This window comes from Seriola aureovittata, chromosome 11 (genome assembly GCF_021018895.1).
Source record: "Seriola aureovittata isolate HTS-2021-v1 ecotype China chromosome 11, ASM2101889v1, whole genome shotgun sequence".
Lineage (NCBI taxonomy): Eukaryota > Metazoa > Chordata > Actinopteri > Carangiformes > Carangidae > Seriola > Seriola aureovittata.
In genome coordinates this window covers 7,821,157-7,837,084 of record NC_079374.1, presented here as the reverse complement: position 1 = coordinate 7,837,084, position 15,928 = coordinate 7,821,157, and the positions used below count along the sequence as shown (strand labels likewise).

The following is a 15,928-nucleotide window of genomic DNA, read 5'->3' as shown; positions in this document are numbered from 1 at the left end:
TCAATCAGTTTGCATTATGAAAGCTGGCTCTGTTTCATATAAGTTTAACACTAAAATTTGATAAAATCTGTTATGCATTCCACATTTTTCTTTAACCATTTAACAATATATTCAAAATAATTAGACATAGTTTGTGTTTTTGGAGTTCTATTGTTCCATGAAGTCACAAATCGCAAGCGAGATAGTGAGCCAGAATCTAAAAAATAACTGACATTCATATTCATATATTGTTCCTCTCTTTGTTTATTCATATCCTCCCCCCAAAAATTAAATAATATTTTAGTCAATTGTTTGCTTACAGAAAAACGCTTTGGGAAAACAAGCTAAATTTAATAATGTTGGCAGAATGTCTGCCTTAACAGCGTTCACCTTCGCAATGTTAGTCAGGTTCCTCTTTTTCTTTTCTTTTCTTTTTTTAAAACCAAATTTAACTTTTGAGACTAGTTGTAAAACCTTCCACCTTTGGAATGTCCAAAGGAGAAACCTAATATATCCATAGGACCCGGACATAAAACTTTACCCACATATCCTGTCTCCCTGCCAGCTCCATGTTCCTAAAGTTGTACATTGTGATTGTTTTTTGGTTTATTTTTTTACCTCTGAAGCAAAAGTTTTGAGGGCTTCTTTCATCTGTTACATATGATATCATAGCATCAGAATACTACGATACTTTGAGTACAAATTACTTTGAGACTGCACGTAGACTATAGCTGTCTGATTCGGCCACTAGGGGCACAGCTGAGACGAGTTCATTAACATGAAATCACCGTCAGTTGCACTCCAGCTCGATAACTTGGAGAAATGTTTGTAACTTGCTTTTGGGCAACGTTTCAGGAATAACAGTTACTTTGGATAAGTCAGCTTACTTGTTTCTCCTTTATTTGTAGTGAACCCTGCTTTTCAGACTTCGACGAACCCAAACGTTAATGATGCAGTTTTTTTTCCCGTTGCGTAACAAATTAGCGAAATAAGCTAGCCATCTCGTGCGCGACAGGTTCTTTCGACCTGGAGAGAGAAAGGAGCCAAACTTATTTTTTGGCGACGTCTCAGGGTTAACAGCTACTTTGAGTAAGTTAATCACTAGCTATCTCCTTTATTTGTCGTGAAATATTTGTCAAAACCAAATTTTATACTTGAGTTTTTTTTCGTTCGGTAGCTTATTAGCTTAATCAGCTAGCTAATGACGCACCTGGTTTTAGCCGCCTCCGGAGGTAATTTGAGTATCTTTTCCGCTTGAAAACGTTTAACGTTTCTTTCGTTTAGGATAAAACTCAGTGAAGTGCTGGTTATTAATATTGCTCAACGAGACCTAATTAACAGCTTCATGCTAAAGCCAACAAATGTCTGGGAACTCCAGATAAGTTCCTAAAGGACATTATTATTATTATACTTGTGGCTCAGTTAAGTCTTTCAAACGTGGATTATAACACAGTGAAACCTTAATTTAAGAAACTACTTTACTGACAACTAGAAATTGAATTAAGAGACTGCAAATTTATTAAATTCTAATTTTTTCTCCTTTCTCCTGCTCTACATCTATTAGTATGAGCCGTAAAAGTTGATATTTCCAATAAAAACGAAGTAGTTTTATTAAATTGTTAAATTATCAGCTGGTCCTGTATATTAAACTGCCACTGTTTGTGTTTGAGCTGCAAATCATACTGATAGGTCTGGTTTGTATGGTTAGAGGTATGGTTATCTTACGTACATTTGAAGATATGTTGTCTTTATCATTAGTTTAGTTTCAAACAGACGTTTAAGTAAATGTGTGGATCTTGGTGACGTTTGATTCGGATTGGAGGAGAGCGTGTCACGTGACCAGGAAGCGGCTTGTAGCTCTGTGTGCAACACATGGTGCTACGACGTTACTTACTTACAATAACACATTTTGTTGCAATTTTCTACTCGCTTACTCGTCTCTTGTCGTGTGTTGTGTTTTTGTTTCTATCTCAGTGAGTGTTGTTACTGAAACAGATTCAGACCCCTCACTGAACGGGGCTGTGCGGAGAATCAGGTCGTTACCTCCGACAGTTGAATGGTATCGCTTCTCGGCCTTTTGGCTAAGATCAAGTGTAGTATCTGTTCTTATCAGTTTAATATCTGATACGTCCCCTACCCGGGGACCATATATTAAATTGATTTTTGGAACAGGGAGATGGAATAGGGGCTTGCTCCGTCCACTCCACGCATCGACCTGGTATTGCAGTACCTCCAGGAACGGTGCACCCCCCTCTAAATGTGCAAAAGAAAAAGTGCAGTAACACCATCATTAATTATTGCTATTGAAGTAATCAACTTGTAATTTGCTGCTATTCTAAGAAATACTCTTGTTATTCTACTGCCATTGGATGAGTTGATTTGGATGCAGTGCATTCATTCTTGGTTTTAAAGGAATGAGGCTGAACATGATGACCTGCATGTAAATGAGTTAAACTAGTAACTGCTGAGTTAGACAAGGAGAAAAGGAAATGTAAAGTGTTCACTGTACCTTCCACATAGTTCCTGCATAGTTTCTGCTTCTGCTGCTTCCCAGTCTGCTTTCCCCTGGTAGATCAAATTAAAGGCAAATGCACTTTGTGCACTCTATTTTCTCTTATTGTCTTAATTATTTAGAGAACTGCACATAAAATGTTGTAGAAACAGTGTTGTTCCCATTCTAGAGCAATATCTGGCAGTAGCAAAAATATCAGTTGCCCACTAATCAATGAAGTAGTAAATGGTTTTCATGTGAGAAAATGTGTTTTGTGAGTTTTTATTCTTTTCTCTGAATTTAAAATGAAGTTCAATCAACTTTTATTGCAGTCTAACTTTGAAAGCAGCTTTTACTACCTGGCACACACTTGCAGTTAGGCTGATGCTCATTTAGGAGGTAACAGAAGATTTCAGATCAGCCCATTGATGTGGAAACAGGGCATTGATTGCATCACTTATCAAATAAAATGCAAATTGTCTTTGTCAGTCTTTGTGCAGATCTGTATGTATGAATTCCTAGAGATTCAAACCCCCCTATAGCCTAAGGCTTTGTTAATTTGTAGCTTGTGAGCCCTATCAGTTGGCATGGATTGTCTGTGAAAGACTCCCCTGCCTACGAGTTGTACAACTTATACTTACCTGGCAGGGGAGATATTATCAAGAAGGTGGCTGACCCAGAGTGAGGCTATGCAACAAGGCTGTGAGGCTGTGAGTGAGGCTATGCACAACCGGAGTGCAATGGCTTACCCATAGAGGAGCTTGTCTTGGCGGTAAAGGTCTTGCATTGTCCTGATGTCTTGTTAACTTCTTTTTTTTTTTTTTTTTTAGAGGAATGGCCAGTGTGCACAGGCCTGGACCCTCCATCAAAATCTGGTGCCGGATCTGCTCGTACACCTTCCAGATGGTGCTCTTCTCAGACCCTTTGTATCCAGACCCTTTAGGTGAGTGCAACTACAACAGTTTCACTAAAGTGTACATCAGCCTGTTGTGCTGAGTGCTGACTTAAGTAGCTATTTCAATTTAAGTTAAGAATTGTTTTTAGTCGTTAGGGTACAAGTTGCAAACATACTCATAGAAATACACTGTTTTTATTTTGTCATTTCGTGAGTTGATTTGTTTGTAGTGTATTCAATCCTTGTTTTTAAGGAATGAGGCTGCAAAGTGGTGAACTACATGTAAATGAGTCAATCTACTAACTGCTGAGTTAGAAAAGTAGACGTGCAGTATTCACTGTCCCTTTCACATTTGTGAAAAATATGAAAATATTTTTTTCTTAGGTAGGTCCTCCTTTTTAGTGTTTAGCTAGCATAGTGTTGTTTGGCTTCCTTGCAATCTAGTTTTGAAATGAACTGTCATTTAAGACAGATTGTGACTCTAGGTCATTCAACAATCAAAGTGAAAGTCCACTCTGCCACTCTACTGCTTCCAAGTCTGCTTTCCCCTGATGGATCAAAAGAAAAGCAAATACACTGTGCAATCTGTTTTCTCTTATTATCTAAATCTTTCTTGTTGCTGTGAGTTGCCCACAGAGAACAGTGGATAAAATGTTGAAAGAGTGTTGTTCCCACTCCAAAGCAATAGGTGGCAGTAGCAGGAATATCAGTTACCCACCTCCAGCAAACAAAGAAACAGGAAGTGGTTGTAATGTGAGGGAAAAAAATGAGCTTTGTGAGTTTTTATGCTTCTGTTTCTTTCGATCCACATTTGAAATTCAAAGTTTCTTTCAGACTTTTTTAGGCTTTCATTCTCTTGAACTCGCAGTAAGGCTGTTGCTCATATAAGGAGGTTAAATGGATAAAATTGATGTTTTTAGGTCAGCCTTTGTTGTGGAAGTACAGCATTGCATGATGGGAAGTATAGGCAATATGTATCGAATAAAATAATCTTTTTCAGCCTTTGTGCAAAAAAAGTATCGTCTGTATTGAATTCCTGCAGATTCACAGCCCCCTATTGCCCCTTGTTTTGTTGATTTGTAATTTGTCAGCCCCATCAGTCAGCATGGTTTGTCTGTGAAAGACTCCCCTGTCTGTGAGCTGTACAACTCATACTTACCTGGCAGGGGAGATACCATGATCATGAAGGTGGTTCACCCAGGGCGAGGCTCAGCCATTGCACTCCGGTTGTGCTGACCCCTGCGAATTCCCCAAATGTGGGAATCTCGACTGCATAATTTCTGGTAGTGGGGGACTGCGTTCGCGCTCTCCCCTGATAAAATGTGAAATGGAAAAAACCAATGATCTCTTAAACGCAAGATGATTGTTGTTCATATATATAGGATAGATATTATTAACATACCCTTACTCATATTTAGCAAAATATGATTCAGTGAATCATGCTCCAATGGATGTGAAATCACACTCTATTTTGGCTTGGACAGATGTGGAAATAAACTTCTCAGTGAAGAAGAATCTGTCAATACCTTGTCCATCACTTAAGTTTAGTGATATTCCTGAGGAAATGTGTTTTGAAATCCTCTGAAGGTCGACAGTCCACAGCGAATGAATGCATTATGTACAAAGTTATCGTTAGTAAATTCCATTGCATGTGAAATATTAAGTATAGGGTTGAATTGTGCAGTCATCTCTGTTCTCCACTAGAGACCACTGGAGCTCTATTAGTTATTGTTGTGTAGTGTGTCCCTGCAGTGGTTTCCCCTGATACATCAAAACCAAGGTAAATACACTGTGCACTTTATATTCTCTTATCTAAATTGTTTCTTCTTGCTGCGAGTTGCATACAGAGAACAGTGGATAAGGTTTTGAAGAAAGTGTTTTTCCCACTCCCAAGCAATAAGTGGCAGTAGCAGGAATGTCAGTTACCCACCACCAGTAAACAAAGAAACAGGAAGTGGTTGTAATGTGAAGGGAAGAATGTGCTTTGTGAGTTTTCATGCTTCTTTGTTTGATCCACATTTGAAATTCAAAATTTCTTCCAGTCTTTTTAAGGCTTTCGTTCACTTGAACTCACAGTAAAGCTGTTGCTCTTATAAGGAGGTAAAACAGATGATTATAGGTCAGCCTTTGTTTTGGAAATACAGCATTGCATGATGGGAAATATAGTCATTATGTATCAAATAAAATGTAAATAATCTTTTTCAGCCTTTGTGCAACATAGTATTGTCTGTATTGAATTCCTGCAGATTCACAGCCCCCTATTGCGCCTTGTTTTGTTGATTTGTAATTTGTCAGCCCCATCAGTCATCATGGTTTGTCTGTGAAAGACTCCCCTGTCTGTGAGCTGTACAACTCATACTTACCTGGCAGGGGAGATACCATGATCATGAAGGTGGTTCACCCAGGGCGAGGCTCAGCCATTGCACTCCGGTTGTGCTGACCCCTGCGAATTCCCCAAATGTGGGAATCTCGACTGCATAATTTCTGGTAGTGGGGGACTGCGTTCGCGCTCTCCCCTGATAAAATGTGAAATGGAAAAAACCAATGATTTCTTAAAAGCAAGATGATTGTTGTTCATGTATATAGAATAGATATTATTAACTTACCCTCACTCACATTTAGCAAAATATGATTCAGTTAATTAAGCTCTAATGGATGTGAAATCATACTCTATTTTGGCTTGGAGAGATGTGGAAGTAAACTTCTCAGTGAAAAAGAATCTGACAATATCTTATCCATCAATTAAGTTTAGTGATATTCCTGAGGAAATGTGTTTTGAAATCCTCTGAAGGTTGACAGTCCACAGCGAATGAATGCATTATGTACAAAGTTATCGTTACTAAATTCCATTGCATGTGAAATATTAAGTATAGGGTTGAATTGTGCAGTCATCTCTGTTCTCCACTAGAGACCACTGGAGCTCTATTAGTTGTTGTGTAGTGTGTCCCTGCAGTGGTTTCCCCTGATACATCAAAACAAAGGTAAATACATTGTATGCACTTCATATTCTCTTATCTAAATTGTTTCTTCTTGCTGTGAGTTGCATACAGAGAACAGTGGATAAGGTTTTGAAGAAAGTGTTTTTCCCACTCCATAGCAATAGGTGGCAGTAGCAGGAATGTCAGTTACCCAATACCAGCAAACAAAGAAACAGGAAGTGGTTGTAATGTGAGGGGAAAAATGTGCTTTGTGAGTTTTTATGCTTCTGTTTGTTCAATCCACATTTGAAATTCAAAGTTTCTTTCAGACTTTTTTAGGCTTTCATTCATTCTCTTGAACTCGCAGTAAGGCTGTTGCTCATATAAGGAGGTTAAATGGATAAAATTGATGTTTTTAGGTCAGCCTTTGTTGTGGAAGTACAGCATTGCATGATGGGATATATAGGCAATATGTATCGAATAAAATAATCTTTTTCAGCCTTTGTGCAAAAAAAGTATCATCTGTATTGAATTCCTGCAGATTCACAGCCCCCTATTGCCCCTTGTTTTGTTGATTTGTAATTTGTCAGCCCCATCAGTCAGCATGGTTTGTCTGTGAAAGACTCCCCTGTCTGTGAGCTGTACAACTCATACTTACCTGGCAGGGGAGATACCATGATCATGAAGGTGGTTCACCCAGGGCGAGGCTCAGCCATTGCACTCCGGTTGTGCTGACCCCTGCGAATTCCCCAAATGTGGGAATCTCGACTGCATAATTTCTGGTAGTGGGGGACTGCGTTCGCGCTCTCCCCTGATAAAATGTGAAATGGAAAAACCAATGATCTCTCAACAGCTGGATGAGAACAGTCCATTTATGTGGAGTACAGAATTTCTATTAATGCACCCTCACTCATATTTAGTAAAATAAAATGCAGATTCAGTGAATTGTGCTCCCCCTCTCAGCTCGCTGTTGTGAATAGGACAGATGTGGAAGTAAACTGTCAGTCAGTGAAGAAGAATCTGACAGTATTTTATTGTTCACTGTAGTTTACTTATTTAGAATTCTTCTGAAGGTTGACAGTGCACAGCGAATGAATGCCTTATGTACAGAGTTAACATTAGTAAATTCATTTGTATCTTAAATATTAAGTACAGGGTTAAATTGTGCAGTCATCTCTGTTCTCCACTAGAGACCACTGGAGCTCTATTAGTTGTTGTTGTGTAGTGTGTCCCTGCAGTGGTTTCCCCTGATACATCAAAACAAAGGTAAATACATTGTATGCACTTCATATTCTCTTATCTAAATTGTTTCTTCTTGCTGTGAGTTGCATACAGAGAACAGTGGATAAGGTTTTGAAGAAAGTGTTTTTCCCACTCCATAGCAATAGGTGGAAAATTGGAATGATCAATGGGTGCTGTTCTTCTTTTATCAGGTCAGCAGAGGAAAGACCACCTCTAACACAAAGCAGACCATCTTCATCCACAACTGGATTGAGCTTTTTGCGTGTATTTCGCCTTGGCCATGCTTGCCTGTTTTTGAGATACTTCCGTTCATTCTGAAATGCTTCGTGCTGGACAAAGCGAATGATCACAGCTTTGGCTTGTGAAAGCTCACTTGTGTTGGGCGTTTCTTTGAAACATTTCCATCCTTTTTTTCCAGCATCTTCTGCCTTTCCTTTAAAGGATGATGCAACATTGATGAGCTTGGCTATGGTTTGACAAAGTGTGCTCCAGCCAGAGCATCGTTCAAAGTGTTGTGTGACTCTGACTAGTGCCTTCCCTTGTGTTGTTATGGGAGCTACAAAGCCCAAAGGGTCGAACAGACTGACTGTCGACAACACACCTCTCAGTGTAAAAGGCTTGTCTTCGTGAGGCACTACGTAGGGAAAGCTGTCTCTTTCTAAGTTCCAAAATAACCCAAGGCTTCTCTGAAAAGGGAGAGGGTCCACTCCCAGGTCCAGATCCATAAGATCCTTGGCGCAGTCCTCCGCTGGGAAGGCTTCCGTTACCTGGCTGCTGTTTGATGCCACCTTGTGCAGTCGCAGGTTGGATTCTGCCAACATCTCTTGAGTCCGTGTGAGGAGGTCAGTTGCCTCTTCAGGTGTAGCGACTGAGGTGAGACCATCGTCAACATAGAACTGCCTCTCAACAAACCTTCTCGCAGCTGATCCGTGCTCTGGTTCTCCTTTTTGAGCTGCTCGTCTCGTGCAGTAAATAGCTACAGTAGGTGAAGGGGAGTTTCCAAATACATGGACCTTCATCCTGTACTCAGCCACGCTTTTATTGACATCATTGTCCCCATACCAGAGGTACCGGAAGTAATCCCTGTGGTCTATATGGACGACGAAGTAATAAAACATTTGTTGCACATCTGCTGTAATAGCAACCTGTTCTCTTCAGAACCGCAGAAGAACTCCCAACAGAGCGTTGTTTAAGTCTGGTCCACTGAGGAGAACGTCATTGAGCGATGTTCCATCGCATTCAGTGCTTGAATCAAAAACAACCCATATTTGGTCGGGTTTCTGTGGGTGGTAGACACCAAATGTAGGCAGGTACCAGTGTTCGTTAGCTTCATCCAATGGTGGAGCTGGCTCAGCTTGATCACTGTCTACCATCTTCTGCATGAACTCAATATAATGACTTTTCATTTCTGGTGGTGAGTTCTTCTGAATGAACAGAGACATTTCAGGGCCTGCCCTCTGTTGCTGGGAAGGTGTCGTCTGGGAGAGTGAAATGGCAAAGGTGCCACCCAGCTGTTTTTGTTGTCTTGGTAGACCTCGGTATCCATGATGGCCAGAAAAGCTTTATTATCCATGGATAGAGCTAGTTTGTCGTCATTAGGGGTCCTTTCAAACAATGAACACCTGAGGTGGTCTGCACTCACTATGAGGTTTGTGTTCTCCATCCATGTGGGAAGGGTTATACCTTGATGCTGCGACATGCCATCATAGTTTTCCTTCACGTGGATATTGTTTGGACACTGCCTGAGAAAAGACGTGCGACCATTGTGCAGAATGTTTGCTTTATACACAGATCATGATACAGTTGCTACACCAGCATTTTAATTGTCTTGCTTGATCAGAACGCATCTGTACTTGTGGATTGCAATATGAAAAGGTGTTTGTTTTTATACAGTTTTTCTACACAACTACAACAACAGAGTAACTACATTGTCAAAAATGACTGTGTCTAAGACTACAAATTAGTACAGAGAGTGAGAGATTAAAAGTCAAACTGGACAGCACAGCAATGAGTACAGCACCAGACATATGTGAATTTTAACGGTTTTCTCTTCCCTTTTCCGTAATGGCATTCTGTAGATCAGAGCTGATCACACAGACTTAAATTAGCATATTTGAATTTCCAGCCTGCTTTCTCCTGACAAAGCAAAACAAAGGTAAATACACAGTGTGCTCCTTATATTCTCCAGTTATCTAAATGATTTCTTCTTGCTGTTAGTTGCATACAGAGAACTGTAGATAAAATGTAAAAAAAAAAAAAAAAAAAATGACGGCGTTCCCACTCCAAAGCAGTAGGTGGCAGTAGCAGGAATACCAGTTACCCACCTCCAGCAAACAAAGGAACAGGAAGTGTTTGTAATGTGAGGGGGAAAAATGTGCTTTGAGAGTTTTTAATGCTTTTCTTTGAATTTCAAATGTGGATCAAACAAAGTTTCTGGCAGTCGGATTTAGCTTTGGTTCACTTGGACTTGCAGTTGGGCTGTTGCTCATTTAAGGAGGTAAATGCGATAAAATACATGATTTTAGCTCAGCCTTTGTTGCAGGAGTACAGCATTGCATGATGGGATATATAGGCAATATGTATCGAATAAAATAATCTTTTTCAGCCTTTGTGCAAAAAAGTATCGTCTGTATTGAATTCCTGCAGATTCACAGCCCCCTATTGCCCCTTGTTTTGTTGATTTGTAATTTGTCAGCCCCATCAGTCAGCATGGTTTGTCTGTGAAAGACTCCCCTGTCTGTGAGCTGTACAACTCATACTTACCTGGCAGGGGAGATACCATGATCATGAAGGTGGTTCACCCAGGGCGAGGCTCAGCCATTGCACTCCGGTTGTGCTGACCCCTGCGAATTCCCCAAATGTGGGAATCTCGACTGCATAATTTCTGGTAGTGGGGGACTGCGTTCGCGCTCTCCCCTGATAAATTGTGAAATGGAAAAACCAATGATCTCTTAAAAGCAAGATGATTGTAGTTCATGTATATAGCATAGATATTAACATACCCTCACTCACATTTAGCAAAATATGATTCAGTGAAATAAGCTCCAATGGATATGAAATCACACTCTATTTTGGCTTGGACAGATGTGGAAATAAACTTCTCAGTGAAGAAGAATCTGACAATACCTTGTCCATCACTTAAGTTTAGTGATATTCCTGAGGAAATGTGTTTTGAAATCCTCTGAAGGTTGACAGTCCACAGCGAAAGAATGCATTATGTACAAAGTTATCGTTACTAAATTTCATTGCATGTGAAATATTAAGTATAGGGTTGAATTGTGCAGTCATCTCTGTTCTCCACTAGAGACCACTGGAGCTCTACTAGTTGTTGTTGTGTAGTGTGTCACTGCACTGTACTTTGCTCACACAGAGGACTAATTTTTGGTACATTGTTTTTGTTGCATGTTTAAACAGTTGCAACACTTCTGAACTCCTGTGATGTCTGGCCCCTGCAGAATCCCCAAATATGGTAAATCTTGAAGACATAATTTCTGGTAGTGGTGTACTGTGTTTGCTCTGTGCCCTGATAACATGAAAAAGCAGAAATTTCACATTTGGACCCATTCTGGTGGGAGGACTTGTAACCTGCAGCACAATTTGAGGTTTTCTAGGTGTGACTCTAAAAATGTACCCTTACTGTCTGTAATTTTATTTTTTAAAAATGACAAGTCATAGCTTTCACACATCTGCACTATAATCTTGCCTTTGAACACGTTACATTGAATTAATTTTGCAAAAAGTACAAATGCTCATGATACAGTTGCTACGCCAGCATTTCTATTGTCTTGCTTGATCACAACACACCCATACTTGTGAAGAAAAACTGTATTTAAAAAAAAAAAAAGAAAAAGGAAAAAAAAAGAAATAAAAACCCTTTTCATATTGCAATCCACAACTAAAACAACAAAGTAGCTACACTCTCAAAAACCATCATATAACTATAAAACCACAGGTTGGTACACAGAGAGAGAGATTGGAGTTAAAACTGGATAGTACAGCAATGAATGCAGAACCAGACATATTTGAATTTTAGTGGTTTTCTCTTCCATTTCTGTAATGGCATTCTGTAGATCAGAGCTGATCACACAGACTTAAATTAGCGTATTTGAATTTCCAGCCTGCTTTCCCCTGACAAAGCAAAACAAAGGTAAATACACAGTGTGCTCCTTATATTCTCCAGTTATCTAAATGAATTTTCTTGCTGTTAGTTGCATACAGAAAACCCTAGATAAAATGTAAAAAAAAAAAAATGATGGCGTTCCCACTCCAAAGCAATAGGTGGCAGTAGCAGGAATATCAGTTACCCACCTCCAGCAAACAAAGGAACAGGAAGTGTTTGTAATGTGAGGGGGAAAAATGTGCTTTGAGAGTTTTTAATGCTTTTCTTTGAATTTCAAATGTGGATCAAACAAAGTTTCTGGCAGTCGGATTTAGCTTTGGTTCACTTGGACTTGCAGTTGGGCTGTTGCTCATTTAAGGAGGTAAATGCGATAAAATACATGATTTTAGCTCAGCCTTTGTTGCAGGAGTACAGCATTGCATGATGGGATATATAGGCAATATGTGTCGAATAAAATAATCCTTTACAGCCTTTGTGCAAAAAAGTATCGTCTGTATTGAATTCCTGCAGATTCACAGCCCCCTATTGCCCCTTGTTTTGTTGATTTGTAATTTGTCAGCCCCATCAGTCAGCATGGTTTGTCTGTGAAAGACTCCCCTGTCTGTGAGCTGTACAACTCATACTTACCTGGCAGGGGAGATACCATGATCATGAAGGTGGTTCACCCAGGGCGAGGCTCAGCCATTGCACTCCGGTTGTGCTGACCCCTGCGAATTCCCCAAATGTGGGAATCTCGACTGCATAATTTCTGGTAGTGGGGGACTGCGTTCGCGCTCTCCCCTGATAAATTGTGAAATATAAAGACAAATGATCCCTCAACAGCTGGATAAATATAGTACATATACATATAAGATTAGATATAATATTATTGATACACCCTCAATCGTATTTGGTAAATTATGATTTAGATTCAGTGAAATAAGCTCCAATGGATGTGAAATCACACTCCCTCTCAGCTCACTGTTGTGAATAGGACAGATGTGGAAATAAACTTCAGTCAGTCAGTGATTTTTACTGATGTTTCTGATGAAATATGTTTTGAAATCCTCTGAATGTCAACACTCCACATCAAATGAATGCATTATGTACAGAGTTAACACTAGTTAACTCTGTTGTTTCTGAAATATTAAGTATAGGGTTGAATTGTGCAGTTATCTCTGTTCCCCACTAGAGACCACTGGAGCTCTATTAATAGTTGTTTTGTAGTATGTCAGTGGACTGTACATACTTAACACACACAGGACGCAGTTCTGGTACATAACTTTTGTTGTATTTTTCAACAGTTGCAACACCTCAGTTCGCACTGTGCCCTGATAACATGAAAAAGCAAAAATCTTAATGAGATCCATGTTAGTGGGATTGTTTGTAACCTGCAGCACAATTTGAGATTTTCTGTGTGCAGCTAATAAGCATCTAAAAATATGCTCTTGTCTGTAAAATATCTCAAATGGCAAATCATAGCTTCCACATACACTATATTGCCAAAAGTATTCACTCACCCATCCAAATAATTTAAATCAGGTGTTCCAATCACTTCCATTGCCACAGGTGTATGAAATCAAGCACCAAGGCATGCAGACTATTTCTACAAACATTTGTGAAATAATGGGTCGCTCTCAGGAGCTCAGTGAATTCCAGCGTGGTACTGTGATAGGATGCCACCTGTGCAACAAGTCCAGTCATTAAATTTCCTCGCTCCTAAATATTCCACAGTCAACTGTCAGTGCTATTATAAAAAAGTGGAAGCGATTGGGAATGGCAGCCACTCAGCCATGAAGTGGTAGGCCACGTAAAATGACGGAGCGGGGTCAGTGGATGCTGAGGCGCATAGTGCGCAGAGGTCGCCAACTTTCTGCAGAGTCAATCGCTACAGACCTCCAAACTTTGGCCTTCAGATTAGCTCAAGAACAGTGCGTAGAGAGCTTCATGGAATGGGTTTCCATGGCCGAGCAGCTGCATCCAAGCCATGCATCACCAAGTGCAATGCAAAGCATCTGATGCAGTGGTGTAAAGCATGCCGCCACTGGACTCTAGAGCAGTGGAGACGTGTTCTCTGGAGTGACGAATCGGGCTTCACCATCTGTCGATCTGATGGACGAGTCTGGGTTTGGCGGTTGCCAGGAGAACGGTACTTGTCTGACTGCATTGTGCCAAGTGTAAAGTTTGGTGGAGGGGGGATTATGGTGTTGGGGTTGTTTTTCAGGAGCTGGGCTTGGCCCCTTAGTTCCAGTGAAAGGAACTCTGAATGCTTCAGCATACCAAGAGATTTTGGACAATTCCATGCTCCCAACTTTGTGGGAACAGTTTGGGGATGGCCCCTTCCTGTTCCAACATGACTGTGAACCAGTGCACAAAGCAAAGTCCATAAAGACATGGATGAGAGAGTTTGGTGTGGATGAACTTGACTGGCCTGCACAGAGTCCTGACCTCAACCCGATAGAACACCTTTGGGATGAATTAGAGCGGAGACTGAGAGCCAGGCCTTCTCTTCCAACATCAGTGTGTGACCCCAGAAAATGCGCTTCTGGAAGAATGGTCAAAAATTCCCATAAACACACTCCTTGTGGAAAGCCTTCCCAGAAGAGTTGAAGTTTTTATAGCTGCAAAGGGTGGACCGACGTCATATTAAACCCTATGGATTAAGAATGGGATGTCACTTAAATTCATATGCGAGTCAAGGCAGGTGAGCCAATACTTTTGGCAATATAGTGTATCTGTACTATAATCTGGGCATCAAATGAATGTGTTGCATCAGGTGTATTTCGCCAAAAGTACAAATATACATGATGGAATCCTTTCTACTTGTGAACGAACTTTTCAACTTTGTTTTCTTTTGTCTTTCTTTTCTTTATTGTAGGCCCACTTTAACTCCAAAATATATGGGTCATAAAGACCTAATACTGACAATGGTTCATTCTTTAGTTTAAGATCACATATTTTTTCCTCTAGTGGTCAGTGTGAAAACAGATATTGTGATGATTATCAATGTTTTCTCATTTCTGATGCTTAATGAGTTCAGTCCTCTGTTTCTTCTCACCACAGAAGAAGAAAAGGTGTTGCGCAACAGATGGTCCCCCCCCCCCCCCCCCCCCCGAGATCAGAGTATCCCGCTGGAGCAACAACACTGCTGTGATTAATGAGAGCACACATACACACGGCTGACACTGCAGGTGATAAATATGTGGTTCAGTTATTATGATGCTGCATTGTTTTATACAGTCCCGCTGGAATAGTATGCATAAATACTGCACACATACATACACACTATTATTGTCCTGACTTTTATGCTTTATACTTTTATTTAAAATACACACCTCTGCAGGTTTGTATTCCTGTGAAGACACAGATTTCAGTCTGATTAAAAATGCTCCAATTAATCAAAATTAGCCATTACTTATTTAATGACTCAATCTAAGTTCTTAAAGCCTTCAACAGTCAGCCTAATGATTTTTTTAATACATATGATTGTCATTCTTGAGGTCTAGGCTTGCAAAGCAGTTACTGTAAATAGAAGTGGAATACAAATAGCACGTTTACCCTGGACCACTGCCAGTGCTTCTTGTCTGATGGTTCTGTTGTCAAGCATGGTTGGTCTCCAGATGGCGCTATTAATCATGATGGGGCTCTGATACTGCCGCCTGCCTGCATCTAGACTTAAAGCTTCTAATCCAGTTTGTCAGTAGACACATAGGCCCTGTTCAGACCTACTATTAACATCCGTCTCGGGTGATCCAATCACAAGTGGCCACGTCTAAGTACAGGTATGAACACACCAAAGACGCATTGAGGACACAATTGATATCAAATCTCTTTGGCCCTGTTCAGACCTGCATTAACAAGCGTCTTCAGTGAGCCAATCATCCAATCAATTATGATCGGATCACTCGAGGCACATGTTAATGCCAGGTCTGAATGGGGTCCATACTGTGTGTTCAAACACACATGATGTGGTGAGTCATACTTGTGACTGGAGCTTTCATCTTGCAGCCTTTGACCTAAAATTGTTATTGATGCTGACACATCTCTGCAGTTTTTTCTAATTTTCACATTTTCAGTTTGTTGAGTGGGACATTTTTTAGCTGCATGCAAAAAGAAATTAAAGATTTATTTTTGTAACCTCCGATCTTAACCGGTCTGCCTTATTTGCTCCTCTTCGTCTTCAACCACCTGAGAAAACAATTAGTCAGTGAGAATTAGTGAAACTCACGCTTAACTACTTGCTTAACACCAACCAGCAGACAGACACCGTTAAAGAGTAGCTGGTGAAAATAGTGGAGCATTAA

The 15,928-nt window shown here is 40.2% G+C and overlaps 1 long non-coding RNA gene and 6 other non-coding genes across 8 annotated transcripts; all 7 read left to right on the top strand.

Moving 5' to 3' along the window:
* The first annotated feature begins 764 nt into the window (after window positions 1-764).
* Window positions 765-15,428, top strand: LOC130177185 (uncharacterized). Of its 2 annotated transcripts, none has more exons than XR_008828980.1 (3): window positions 765-1,068; window positions 3,301-3,413; window positions 14,688-15,428. It is a non-coding gene; the product is annotated as an uncharacterized LOC130177185 (long non-coding RNA). The 2 variants fall into 2 exon arrangements; XR_008828981.1 differs by lacking the exon at window positions 14,688-15,428 and adding an exon at window positions 10,940-12,422.
* On the top strand, window positions 2,041-2,231 carry LOC130178158 (U2 spliceosomal RNA). The gene has a single exon (XR_008829115.1). It is a non-coding gene; the product is annotated as a U2 spliceosomal RNA (small nuclear RNA).
* LOC130178157 (U1 spliceosomal RNA) lies at window positions 4,517-4,680 on the top strand. Its single transcript, XR_008829114.1, has one exon. It is a non-coding gene; the product is annotated as a U1 spliceosomal RNA (small nuclear RNA).
* On the top strand, window positions 5,721-5,884 carry LOC130178179 (U1 spliceosomal RNA). Its single transcript, XR_008829134.1, has one exon. It is a non-coding gene; the product is annotated as a U1 spliceosomal RNA (small nuclear RNA).
* LOC130178177 (U1 spliceosomal RNA) lies at window positions 6,934-7,097 on the top strand. The gene has a single exon (XR_008829133.1). It is a non-coding gene; the product is annotated as a U1 spliceosomal RNA (small nuclear RNA).
* Window positions 10,281-10,444, top strand: LOC130178176 (U1 spliceosomal RNA). Its single transcript, XR_008829132.1, has one exon. It is a non-coding gene; the product is annotated as a U1 spliceosomal RNA (small nuclear RNA).
* LOC130178168 (U1 spliceosomal RNA) lies at window positions 12,265-12,428 on the top strand. The gene has a single exon (XR_008829124.1). It is a non-coding gene; the product is annotated as a U1 spliceosomal RNA (small nuclear RNA).
* Window positions 15,429-15,928: the final 500 nt, after the last annotated feature.